This window comes from Crotalus tigris, unplaced genomic scaffold (assembly GCF_016545835.1).
Source record: "Crotalus tigris isolate CLP2741 ecotype Arizona unplaced genomic scaffold, ASM1654583v1 scf7180000017810.681375, whole genome shotgun sequence".
Lineage (NCBI taxonomy): Eukaryota > Metazoa > Chordata > Lepidosauria > Squamata > Viperidae > Crotalus > Crotalus tigris.
In genome coordinates, this window is record NW_024096650.1 from 485,532 (window position 1) to 500,010 (window position 14,479).

The window sequence follows — 14,479 nt, forward strand, 5'->3', positions numbered from 1 at the left end:
AGAGGGGCTGTGCTATGCAAAGTCACACTATTGAGCTGATCTGTGCTGTATACCAGGAGAAAAAAATGAATAAAATATGTTCATATAGTGATATGTACTTTTCTTGAATTTATATTACCTTTTTGATTGCCTGTAAGTCACTTGGATACTCTTCCTTATCAAACTTTCACCTGCAGCACCATTTCCTTAAGTTACATTTAGGTCTGCTCTATTAGATATTATTACCCAGCATTTTTAGCAACTTCCTTATCTATTGCATAATTGCATTTTGTATTTTACTGAATGCAAGAGTTAAAAATATGAAAATAGAGAGGGTAGGAATGCTTTGGCACAATAACTGGCATCAAACATACCAATTAAGCAAACTCTGAGTTAAATGTTTATGCCTTTATAATTACCTGCAACAAGTGAGAATTATTGCTTGTCATTTTAATATAAATGAATTATTTAATGGTTGGATCTAGTTCTGTATTCTGCAATATTCAACTACCTGAAAAAGAATGATAAAAAGAGAAAAGGGGGAACAAATCATTGTAAATAGAAAAAATGCATACTGCCAAGCTTAGATTATTTACTCTGCATTGTTTTGGTTTTTTGCCTCTTAAATTAAAAAAGTCTCAGCATCAAATCCTAAAAGTATAGGCTACCAAAATAATTAAATTAATTATCTATACCTAAGGAATTTTGGTAGAAAATGCCTTCCAATGAATAATTTAAGGAAATACTGTTTGGAATAATTTCAATAAAACTATTGTAAATCTCAAAGGAGTAGAAGTTATAAACTAAAAGCACATCAGCTAAAAATATTTCATTCTGGATAACCCTAATGTGTTTATAATCAGGAAACTAAAGACATTGGATTTCTAAATAATAGAGCTAGTGTAGTAAAGTCACTTGGTAAGATTCATAGGTCCCCTATTTGAATGTTTTCTTTTCTTTTAACAAAGGAGGTGGCTTTTGTCAGGCTACCTGTAACACAGCCTTTGTTTTGTCCCAGGGTAAGGACACCTAAGAAGTTCTGGCCACTTATTCTTAAGCCATGCAGTTATGCAAGATAATAACAGGGAATGTTCAGATGTTTATCAGAAAGAGAACGAGACATCTTACTCTCTCTTTACCACTCCCAACATGCCCTCCTTTTAATAATCTTCTGCAGCTTATTAAGGCAATGTCATAGCTGATCCACCATGTTTTTAATGCTGCGTAAACTGAAGAAATGGATATGAAACTCTTATGATGATTGGAACCAGTAATTCAGTTTCTTCTATGATGAGAAACTTTAGAATAATATTAAATGTTACAACAAACATTAATAGTAATTAAGTGAACCAGTGAAGAAAAAGAAAGAATATAAGTATAGGATTTGTTCTGATATTCTAATCTGTAATAGTGATAGCACTTAGATTTATATTCTGCTCCACAGTGCTTTACAGCACTTTCTGAGCAGCTACAAATGTCAGCATGTTGCCCTCCCCCCTCCCCCCAAATCTGGATCGTCATTTTACTGACCTTGGAAGGATGGAAGGCTGAGTCAACCCTGAGCAGATCAAACTCCTGGCTATGGACAGAGTTAGCTTACAATATTCCCTTCTAACCACTGCGCTTTCACTGCTCCTAAATAAACAGCTAAACTGAACAGAATTAATGTACATGAAGTATTCTAAACACTCAGCACAAAGAATTATGATTTCCAGAGGGATAGCCAATTAACTTGTTACAATTAAAACAAAAAAAATGTTGTTTTCTGATTAAAATCTTCATAATAAATGACCTTGGTAGAGAACAATCTTAACCCAATTTTGGAAAGATAGCAAAATGAGGACCATCTAACCTCAGAAGCCTACTGTTCCAAAGAGACAGTGATGTTACTGAGATTGTTCCACCCTTCCCCCCCCACACACACACACATATTCTCCTATGGTGGTGGGGTTTTCTCCAGTTATGAAATTAATTTACATATTTAGGGAAAGGCTGCTGTGATAACTATTGCCTTCTCTTCATTACTTATAGAGCTCCTTATCAAAAAGGAAAAGCATTAATCTTGATATGTAATGTCTTTTGAAAGCTATTTTGGAAGCTGAAAGAATCAACTTTTTTGCCACATGGTTGTACTTTTTTTTACTTCTGGGCATTCTTTCTTTCTTACTAGCCACCTGAAATTTTCAGATCCCATAGTACCAAGAACCACCAAGAAAGGTGAGTTTTAAGGCAACCTACCTTAACCTGACCTACCACTCCTTCAGTGATGTGTAACAGCAGCAGTAGCGGCCAGGCACTTTTTTACTTTATCTGTTGTGCTTATGACATTTGGAAGAAAAATATTATCTGTACTAAAAAAAAATGTTAACATTTCTTCCAAAATGAAGAGGCGTATATAGAAAAGTTCCTCCTTTCATCATTTCCATGCAATGAGAATGGCAATGCTACAGGATAAAAAAGATGGCAAAGCCTATTTTTAATAATAATGGAGCAAAAAGTAAATGGAATGAAAGAAATAGCTAATGAAGATGCATCCCTTGGTCAGGAAGAATGAAAGAGACAAGAGAAAGATTAACAGAAAAGGGCTTAGTTTGGTTTCTAATATTTTAGAAAATGATACAATCAAGAGGCTTAAAGAAAACCATAGGAACCCTAAAGGAGGAATAGGTTGCGAGAAGACATCACTTAATGACAAAGCAAATCTTTTGGATATGTAGAGTCCAAGGTTCAATCTTTTACATTGTTGACTTTGAAACAAAGCTCCAGGCAGAATAGAAGCAAGTCTCCCATGCTACCAGAAATAGGAAAATCTCTGGTTCCAATGTAGCAGTAACAGAATTCTTGGGAGATAAGCCAGAATATTCAGTGTTTGACAAATGCACCCCTCATCTAATAAGCAGATGCACCCCTCATCTTCTCCCATACCAAGATAGAGTGCATCATGAGAAACTCTGTTCCTCTGTGTTTCAAATAGATGAAAGATCAGAATCCAGGAGATAGAAGTTAAAGAACAAAAGGTAAAAAGGTGGCCAAGGATAGGAAGGAGATTAATTGCAAAGCATAGCATGTCTCATGCTGCTCAGACAGTATGGCTTGTGGAACTATCTTGTGATGTCATCTGGTTCTTTTCAGCTCCTTAAAGCTGTAAAACCTAGATTGCCTAGTCTTTGGGGTATCTGGAAGGGAGTAGTGAAGGAAGTTGTGTTCTGAAAATCAGACCTTTGATACATTTCAAAGCCCTGTCATTTGATATTCTTCCATATGTACCAATGGCTATTATTTAAAACATTAAAGATTGGGGGAGGGACAGCAATGTAATCTAATTTTGGCTAAACATTAGTTTGATTCAAAAAGAAATCTTTAATTACAAGAAATTATACAAAAGTGTCTGTGAAACTTTATTGTGAGAGTTTGTTTTCCTAAGATTTATGAATTGACTAACATGATTATTTATATTGGATCCTTTATCATTTCTTCCATTTTTTCCCTGTCCCATAATGATCTCAATTCATGTAGAGCTAAGGCTGTACAAATGCTCTTTTACAGTTCTGAGATGAGTTTAGATGCTATAAGGTTCATATTATCTTTGAACAGAGCATGATGAGCTGCTAATGAGATATGTTCAAGTTGGGAATGGCAAAAATAGGGACTTCTCATAGCATAAGAATTTGCTTTCTAATTCTGACACTGGAGGTCTAGGCCTCCTCACAAACAGATAATAGACATTCATGTTTTTGAGAGATAAGTTAATCATATGGAAAGAAAAAAGGTGTGTGTGTGTGTGTGTGTGTGTGTGTGTGTGTGTTCAGCAAAGTCACTGATTTTTAACCATAACTCCACTTGATTCCCAATGGACTATCACAGATTAAATTTTAATTTATTTGTTATTCAGACCATTCAAAACACCATTGCCTAAAATCTAAAAACATGACAATGGAAATATGGTAAATAATAATAAGGTCCAAAAGTGCATCCCATCCACCCCCCCCCCAAAAAAAAGATAAAACAAATGCCAACAGTAGTGCTAGTTAATTCATCACATCAAACAACTAAAATTTAGCATAAGTGAAAGCGAATCAAAGACTATCACCCACAGAAACTAATAACAAAATAATGATCATCTGTCTTAAATAAATTTGGATTTTTGCTCTTGAGGGCTGATTAATTCAACACAATAGAAACATACATTCTACTCAGACCTCATTTGGAGTACTGTGACCAGTTTTGGACAGTATAATTTGAAAAGGACAGTGACCAATTGGAGCAAGTTCAGAGGAAGATTATCAGATAGTGAAAAGTCTGGAAGTCAAGTTCTGTGAGGATCAATGAAAAGATCCCAGCATGCTTACCTACAGAAAATAAGATTGAAGGTAAACATGATAGCAGTCAGAAAAGAACTGAAGGATAATCACAGAAAGCAGGTACTGAAGCAGTGGGTTAAAATTACGAGGAAAAAATCAAACTGGACATCAAAAGGAACTTCCTGGTTGTAGAAGTTGCCAGCCAGTGGAATAGGCTGTCATATGAATTGATAAATTCTGTTTCAGTACAGGTCTTTGGAAGAAACTGTGTGATTATCTGTCAGAAATGCTCTAGTATTTCTATGATGAGCAGGGGATTTGGCTAAATGACCTCTGAGATCCTTTCCAACTCTTTAATTCTTATTTAATTCTTTTTAGTTCCCTAAAAAGAAATCTGAAGAAGATGCCTTGAGAAATGGAGGAAAGTGTGTAGTGGGGTGCCCCAGGGCTCTGTTCTGGGCCCAGTGCTCTTCAACATATTCATCAACTATTTGGATGAGGGGATCGATGGGGAACTCATCAAATTTGCAGACGACACCAAGCTGGCAGGAATAGCCAACACTCCAGAAGACAGGCTTAAGATACAGGAGGATCTGGACAGACTTGAACACTGGGCACTATCTAACAAAATGAAATTCAATGGTGAAAAAAGTAAGGTTCTACATTTAGGCAAGAAAAACCAAATGTACAGGTATAGTATAGGAGGTACCTTGCTCAAAACTGTGAGAGGGATCTCGGAGTCCTAGTGGACAAACGCTTAAATATGAGCCAGCAGTGTTCTGCAGCTGCCAAAAAAGCCAACACAGTGCTAGGCTGCATTAACAGAGGGATAGAATCAAGATCATGTGAAGTATTAATACCACTTTACAATGCCTTGGTAAGGCCACACTTGGAATACTGCATCCAGTTTTTGTCACCACAATGTAAAAAAGATGTTGAGACTCTAGAAAGAGTACAGAGAAGAGCAACAAAGATGATTAGGGGACTAGAGGTTAAAACATATAAGGAACGGTTGCTGGAATTGGGTATGTCTAGTTTTATGAAGAGAAGGACGAGGGGAGACATGATAGCAGTGTTCCAATATCTCAGGGACTGCCACAAATAAGAGGGAGTCAAGCTATTCTCCAAAGCCCCTGAAGGCAGGACAAGAAGCAGTGGATGGAAACTAATCAAGGAGAGAAGCAACATAGAACTAAAGAAAAACTTCCTGACAGTTAGAACAATTAACCAATGGAACAACCTGCCTCCAGAAGTGGGGAATGCTCCAACACTGGAAGTTTTTAAGAAGAGAATGGACAGCCATTTGTCCAAAATGGTATAGGGTTTCCTGCCTGAGCAGGGAGTTGGACTAGATGACCTCCAAGATCCCTTCCAACTTTATTATATTATATCAATCATCGCACAGTCAGCCAGATGTTCAGACTGGATTTGGCATTTTGTCTACCTATCGAGTCCTTACCCAGGACCTGGGATAGGCAGATGTGGATGTTTGATGGTATTACAGGTATCGTCGCAGGATGGAAGCAGTTCCTAATAAGGCCGCCTTTTGTAATTGACTAATAGCAAATTTGTCAATGCCAATGGTGTTCAAGTGGTGCTCCAGTTGTTTTGGGATTGCACCCAAGGAGCCTATGACTATTGGTACTACCCTTGCTTGCTTTTGCCACAGTCTTTCTATTTCTATTTGTAGGTCTTTGTATTTTGTTATCTTCTCCAGTTCTTTCTCTCTATTCTGCTGTCTCCAGGCACTGCCACGTCCACTATCCAGACTTTTTTGTCTTTCTTATCGACAATTGTTAAGTCTGGGGTGTTATGTTGCAGGTGCTTGTCTGTTTGAATTCTGAAGTCCCAGAGCAGTTTAATTTTATCATTTTCTATGACTTTCTCTATTTTATGATCCCACCAGTTTTTGCTTACAGGCAAATGATATTTTTTGCAGATCTTCCAATGCACCATTGTTGCTACTTTGTCATGCCGCTGCTTGTAATCAGTCTGTGCAATCTTCTTGCAACAGCTTACCAAGTGGTCCACTGTTTCTTCAGCTTCTTTGCATAGGCGGCACTTACTGTCTGTTGCTGTCTTCTCAATTTTGACTTTGTATGCATTTGTCCTTAAGGCTTGGTCTTGTGCAGCCAGAATTAATCCCTCGGTCTCTTTCTTCAATTTTCCTGCTCTTAGCCATTGCCAGGTTTTATTATTATCTGCTTTCCCAGCTATTTTTTTATGTATTGGCCATGTAGTGCTTTGTCTTCCCATGCCTCTATTCTGTTCTTCATTTGGTCTTTCTTGTAGGCCAGTTTGGTCTCTCCAGTAGTTAGTAAGCCTTCCTGATATACTAATTTCAGTGCATCTTCATCATTGTTCTTCAGATATTCTTCCAAAGCCATTTTTTCTTCTTCAACCATCTGATGTACTTGTAGCATTCCACGCCCACCTATTTGCCTTGGTAGATAAAGTCTATCAATGTCACTGCGTGGATGAAGGGCATGATTCATTGTCATTATTTTTCTGGTCTGCCTATCCATTGCTTTTAGTTCTGCTTGAGTCCAGTCCACTATTCCAGCTGTGTACCTAATGACTGGAATTGCCCAGGTGTTGATTGCCTTTATGGTATTTCCTCCATTGAGTTTGGACTTTAAGATCTTCTTCACTCTCTTGATGTATTCACCTCTAATCTTTTTCTTGACTTCAGTGTGCTTGATGTTGTCAGCTTGAAGGATACCCAAGTATTTGTAGTACTCTTCCTCATCCAGACTCTTAATGTTATTTTCGTGGGGCATCTTGATTCCTTCAGTTTTCACTATTTTTCCTTGTTTGATAGTAAGTGTGGCACATTTGTCCAAGCCAAACTCCATTACAATATCTTGGCTATATATACGGACAGTGTTGAGCAGCGATTCTATTTCAGATGATGCTTTTTCCATACAGCTTCAGATCATCCATGTAAAGGAGATGGGATAGTCTAGCAGATGTTTTTGATGTTTGATAACCATGTCCTGAGTTATTCAGTATTGTTGACAGAGGAAACAGTGCAATAACAAATAGTAATGGTGATAATGAATCTCCTTGAAATATTCCTCTCTTGATATTAACCTCTCCCAGCCTCTCACCATTGATCTGCAACTGTGTCTTCCATTGTGCCATCGATCTTTGCACAAATTTTCTGATGTTTCTACTGACTCCTGTTATTTCTAGGCACTTGATTATCCAATCATGTGGCAGAGAGTCAAATGCCTTTTTGTAGTCAATCCATGCCACATTCAGGTTGGTCTTCCTTCTCTTGCAGTTTTCCAAGATCATTTTGTCTATTAGGAGTTGATCTTTTGTTCCTCTGCTATTGGGGCGGTTTCCTTTCTGCTCAGGTGGAAAGAGATTGTTTTCAACTAGATGCTGTTGTACTGCATCAGCTACCACACCAGTTAGTAATTTGAAAGTTGTTGGTAAGCAGGTAATTGGCCTGTAGTTACCTGGTGTTGCCCCTTTTGCTGGATTTTTCATTATTAGGTAGGTTTTCCCAGTTGTTAGCCACTTTTCAATTTCTCCTCCTTGTAGTATATTGTTGAACTGCTTGGCAATGAGTGGGTGTATAACAGTTAGATGTTTCAACCAAAACCCATGCAGTTCATCTTCACCTGGTGCTGACCAATTTTTGATTTTCTTTGCTCTTTTTTCTACCATTTTTGTTGTTATTACTAGTTCTTTCATTTCAACTTCTGTTTTATTTGCATCCACCTCTTTTAACCAAGCCGCATCCTTGTTGTATTTCTTTGGGTTATCCCATATCTGCTTCCAGAACTGCACTGTTTCTTCCTTGTCAGGTACTGACTGATTCCTTGCAGTTTCTCCATTGATGGATTGGTAGAAACGTTTCTGATTGGATTGAAATTGGAGGTTCTGCCTATAGTTTGCAATTCGAGCTTCATATCTACTGATTTTCCTGGCTATAGCTGTTATTTGTTGCTTTATTATTTCCAGTGCTTCCTTGATCTTCCTTGTTTCTAAGTGGTATTTCTTGATTAGGTATTCTTTGGTCTTCTTGTTCTTCAGCTTCTTTTCTTTCATCTGTTCTAGCTTGCTTGCATGTGATCTTAACTTGCTGATCTTATTTTCTAGTCTAACCTTCCATTTTTCTGGTGCACTGTTTGTTTGTTTTTCTTTTTTGTTGATTTTACATCCCAGGTATTCTGTTATAACTGCAGCTGTGCTGTACATTAATTGGTTTGTTTCTTGCAGTGAATTGGTGCTTCCTTGACGTGGTTGTGGGGCTTGTGTACTCTGAGGAAGATGAGAGCTATGCCAGAGGTTCAACCATACTGGACAGGTCTCATCAGAGGAGTCAGACAAAGAGTGTCTCTCCCATAAAAAATATGGTGAGACGTAAATTTCAGAATGCCATACCGGCTCGGACGTCGCCCGGGTTAACAAGGTCCGCACTAGATATTGGAGTTCCTGGATATCTGGTGAAAAATGGGTTACAGGACTCAGGACTGTTGGCTGAGCAACCAGGGCCAGCAGCTGCAGAACTACTGGAAGAAAAGGTGTTTACCCGTCGCAGATACACAGTGATGGAAAACAAAGAAATAATGATCTGTAACTACAGATCAAGTCCAACAAGGCGAGGATATCTAAAACGAATGCACCAATTCTGGAAAGAACAACATCCAGAATCAGAAATAACAGAACAGAGACTAGCAGATCAACGACGATTTATAACACGAAATAAAGTATTTACAGAAACAGAATTGGACGAACTGCAAAGGTTTACCCAGGGCAAAGAAATCAAAGCCTTACAAGAAGTAATTCAGAATGTAGAGGCAAACCAGGGGGAGTTGGCAGTGAAAGAATCCAGTAGAGATATACAACTGTTCTCATTTGGAAACCAGGCACCTCTTCCTCATTATTATTATTATTATTATTATTATTATTATTATTATTATTAACAGTAACGTAATGGCTCTTCTGGCACTGAAATATTGGCTTCCAGATAATGTAATACTTTTCCAAAAGTGGAAGCAAAAAAAGGAGACCCATATTAGGATATCTAATACGTCTATCTATATTTATTCTGAAATCAGGTAAGAAAAAGATTTCATAATAACCCAGATTTTCAAAAGAAAGCAAGAATCCAGCCAAGGGAAGAATACTATTCGGTTTGCTATTGTTGAGTGTGGGAGTGATATTGGTCAGAAAATTCCATTTCTTTGTCACACAGAAGGGTTTTATATGCTGCATAAGAATAGTGTTTGACAGTTCCCTATTGAAACTGAGATTATATACTATGCAACCAACGTTGATATGAAAACCTCAATAGCAATTAAATGAAGGATTATTATATTGTGACATTTACTGAACAAGTCTTCTTTTCTCAGATACCCACAATCTATAACAAGGAGGAGTAAATAGAGGACTAGGAAAGGAGAGACCTGAAGAATTCTCAAATGAGATTTCAACTAACTTTAATCTAGTACAAAAGAAAGTTCATAGAAGAACATTTTACAAATTACCCAAACTTCGTCAGAGCCTTTTTTTCTGAATCTGGCTCCTGTGCAGCTAAGTTTATATAGAAACTATCTTCCCCAAATACATCAGAAAAAATCTTAATAATAATATTAACAATCAATTTAAAGCTAAAAATAAGTGTAGCACTACCCCCAAAAGTCCGGGTTCTCCTGGCCCTCTCTTGGTCTGGCTACCGGTCCAAGGGGTTCCTTACTTGGACACCTCTGCTTGTCCAAGACCCATGATGCAGTGGTGCTCAGTCTCTGTCTGTAGCAACTCACATGAGGTGATGGCTATCAGTCCCTCAGCAGGCAGCTCACGTGAGGTGATGATGGCCAGTCTCTGTCAGCAGCGGCTTACATGAGGTGATGATGGTCAGTCTCTATCAGCAGCAGCTCACGTGAGATAATGATTGTCAGTCTCTAGGCAGGCAGCTCACATGAGATAATGGTGGTCAGCCTCTTGCAGGCAGCTCACAGAAACCTCCCTTATTCTATCTCCTCTTCTCCCTCTGGCCTTGCCCCACTGGAAACCTTCCTTCTCTATTCCCTTCTCTCCTTCAGACTTGCCCCACAGGAATCTCTCTCTTTCCTCTTTCTTCTCCTCCAGACTTGCCCCACAGAAACCTCTCTCTTTCCTCTTCCCTACTCCATTAGGCTTTCCCCACAGAAACCTCTTTCCTCTTCCCTACTCCATTAGGCTTTCCCCACAGAATCCTCTCTTTCCTCTTCCCTACTCCATTAGGCTTGCCCCACAGAAGCAGAAGAAAAACCAACCAACCTCCTTTCTCACTCTCCCTCCATTTCTTTCTTTTCCTTTCCTCACACCAAAACCAAAACCCCTACTTTTCAATCACTTCCCCTCTTCTCCCCACCTCTTTCCTTTTTTTCTGGCCAGCTGCCCTCCGAGCTCCAGCAGAGCTCCAGCCTCGGTGGCTGCCCCAGTCCAACTATCCGCCATCCAGCTGGGTCTCCTTGGCAGCGATCAGCCCAGGCCCCATCTACTGATCCCGGGCCCTCAGCAGAACGCAGGCAGCCCCCAGCTCCAGCCAACTCCATCCCCAAGGACCATGTCCCACTACCAGCCATAGCAGAGGCTGCTGGAGCTCCTGCCCTCCTTGCTGGATCGGCAATCCTGCCAGCCAGCGCCAATCCTGCCCCAGCTCCTCTCTCCACTACATAAGGATTAAACATGAACCTATCCCTGTCCCCATTTCTACAGAAAAAAACAAGATTTCTTGTTTTCTAAAATGTTCAATAAGTGGAGGTTGTCCAGATTTTTGGGGGGTGGGAAGAGTTGATTATTTATTTTATTTCTCTAAACTTGTGTACTACCTCAGTCATTTCTGATTCTATTCCATAAAGATGGGCCGCCATCAAGAATCCTTGATTCTAGGCTTCAGTCCCCTCAACTTTTCAAAGAGAGCACACAAAACTTCTTCATCTGAGTGGAGCAAGCAGGCCCCCTTTGGAGAACCCTGTCCTATAATTAACTTGGACCCATGCCATGTAAAACTTTATAAGTCAAAAAGAATATCTTGGAATATACTCAGAAATGTACTGGTAGCCAATGCAATTCCCCAAATATTGGTGCTTAAGTAACACACACCAATCAAGATATTTGCTGCCACACCAACTGGAATTTCCAGATTCTCTTGAAGTGCATCCCCAAATGCAATGTATTGCAATATATTAAATTGTAATTTAACTTGAAGTAAATGAGGGCATGAGCATTGCTAGGTTCTCCTGCTTTAAAAAGGGCCATAATTGGTGGACCATATGAAACTGTTCAAATACTCTCCTGACCTTGGATCAGGAAACATGAATCCAGCAGAATTTCCTGGAACTATGAATCTGCTTCTTAAAGGGAAGTGTGAGTCCACCGATAGGCAAAAAGGAATCACCAGAAAATTCAAATATTTCTTGCTGTAATTCTGTTTCGGCATCTTTTGTTTTATTCAGTTCCTTACAGCCCCCAAACATTATGTCAGGAAATGCATCATAAGTCTTGCCCAGTCCAGAATGGAGACACATAACTGGGCATCATTGCCATACTGATGATCCCAAGTGACAAAGTATTTTCCCCAACAATTTCCTGGGACAATTCTATATAATACTAGCCAGGGACTTCAGCTGCTATAACTGCCCATTCAGGTTGGAGCAGAGTAACTATAAAACAGTAGCCCACATCCCCAACTTTCACCAATGGTCCAAAAAGATAATACTTTTGGGAAATTTTCCTTCCATTCAAACACTGATGGATGCTATCAACCAGATTTAAACATTTAAATTGTTTTATTATCCATTGCTCTCTTATACTTTTATTGATTTCATCCACAGCTAAATCTGATTTATTGCATGATTTTATTTTATTTTATTGGGTTTAGGCCCATTTGCTATATGACCCCTTTGTGGGATACCTGATCTGGAGTATCCAGAAAGGCAGGAAAGAAATACAACCAGTCTTCCAACATCAAGATAGCAACCACAGTCAATAGAAACAATATATTAAACAGAACAAAGGGGGAAAAAATGAAGGTTCAGAATATATTTATCTCAGTACATCTGCTGGTTTCAATCCAAAACTCAACTAGCAAATATTTAGTATGCTTCTACTTAATTGTGATTCATTCCTAGAGTACCCTGAATAGCTAAGCAACTGCCAGAATTAATTTGGAGCAAGTCAAAGCTTTGAAAATTTTGAGGCTTGATAATCAATCCAAGAGGAGGAAAATGTCTTCTTACAATGACTAAGTCTGGATTATCAAAAACCTGTCATTTTGCATCTTGGTTTGTTGCCTAAGTCATAACAGAACACAGCTCTGGGCTAGCATCAGAGCTTTGGAAACAATTCAGTAGCAAGCCTCAAAAGACAAAAAAAAGTCTGTTTGTTTAGAATGTTTTAATAATCCTTATCATATGAAGTTGGATATTAAAACTATACAGTATTCTCCTTAGGCTGCAGCATTGTTGCAACTATCAGCTCAAAGCCCTGGAAACAACAGATTGTCGGCATGACCCAGTGGATGCTTTTATTGTTTTGGACAAGCACCATAGCAATATCTTTGTGTGGCAGCAGATATAGATATTATATTTCAAGACAGAAGAATGGCTATGTATGAATGGCCATTCCCTGGCTTCCTACGTATCAGTTAAATTGCAAGTGAACACCTCCCATGGGGCTTTTCAGGTCAAGAAGCAGAAGCAGCCAAGAAGGCTTCAAAGTAATAAGAGAGACTGCAATGGGGAAAAAATCTACAGAAGAAATATTTTTGGTCACCTTACAACAATAAAGGAAGCTCAGATAAAACATTAAAAGAAAGTTATTGATTCATTGATTACATTTATATCCTGCTGCAGTCTAGTGACTCTCAATGACTTACATGATATAGAAGTATTAAATCACCCATGGTAAGTCAAAAATGAAAAACTTAAAACAAAAATAACCACCCACAATGAATCAAACTATATAAATAACAGCAATAAAAATAAAAAAAGATGACAGAGCTCAGTAACTAGCTAGAACAGTCTCTGAAATAGCTCAGTTTTTAACATTCTGCCAGAATGAAGGACAGTCTGATCTCTGCTGGAAGGCTCTTCCAGAGTTTTGCATTACCACTAAAGATCCGTGTTTCACTCCCTTCACTTCATAGAAATGGGGAACAATGTCAAATTTCTCCCTATAACAATACAGGCAAATTCACACTGGGCTAGCTAGTAACGCATGTGTACAGAATACAAAGCCATAAAAAAGTTATTCAAAATCACTACCAGTAAGTATTTTAAATTATACCCAAAAACCAATTGATAGCCAATGCAGGGCTCATACCAATGGCATCAATATTCCCAGTATCATGTGCTGGTTTGTACAGTCTACTGTACAATGGACAAACTGTAGTTTCCAAGTAGACTTTAAAAACAGTCCCATTGCAGTAGTTTATCCAGATGGTAAGGAGAGTCCAAGTGACTGTAGCCAGATTCTCCTGAACCAGGAAAGGCTGCAATTGATGCACCAGCCAAAACAAAGCAAAGGAGGAAAATTCTGAAGCATCTGAAGAGAGAGAATTTGCAAGAATAAACTCTTCTCTAAATTGGAGGATAGATTTTGGTACAACATTATTTGCATTGCTGAAGTTGTAATTATAAGAACTTCTGACCTATTCAGCTTCTGCCCACTTTTTTATACCTCTTTCAATTGCAAGTAAATCAAAATACCTTTTTTCAAATCCCACTATTGTTAAAGGGGGAGGGAAGAGCTTCTAGCCTTAAGCTCAGCACAGCCGTATAAGTCCTCCATTCACCTTGCCGGTGGACCTTCCTTTATTTCTCTTCCTGCATGCTTGCATACTGAAATAGGAGCTTTCCTTTAAGCCCAGGATCTGTGATAAAAAGCAATCAGTGACATCATATTAAACATTGCATTTAAGACTTGATCTAGTTGGTGACGTTTTTAAAGTATGTAGAGTCTTAATCTATGTGCATATGTAAAGTTTGGCTCAGTAAAAATGTGACATCTAAAGCAGACACATTTTTTCTATGCTGCTTTAATGAATAGCAATGAAATATTATGTTCCCTCTCTCATACGTTTTGAAGCAATTCTTCTTAAGCATCATGAAGACCTTATTTATTGCTTATGCCAGAGGTTGATAGTAACTGAAAAGCTGTCACTGAAAGAAGTGATTACATATAAGAGGCCAAAA

The 14,479-nt window shown here is 38.6% G+C and overlaps 1 long non-coding RNA gene across 1 annotated transcript in view; it reads right to left on the reverse strand.

Moving 5' to 3' along the window:
• The window catches only part of LOC120307704, a 46,656-nt gene extending 32,394 nt beyond the window's left edge, over positions 1-14,262 (reverse strand). Inside the window, exon 1 of the long non-coding RNA XR_005556621.1 lies at positions 13,994-14,262. This is a non-coding gene — a long non-coding RNA (uncharacterized LOC120307704). The remainder of the gene's footprint in view (positions 1-13,993) is intronic.
• Positions 14,263-14,479: the final 217 nt, after the last annotated feature.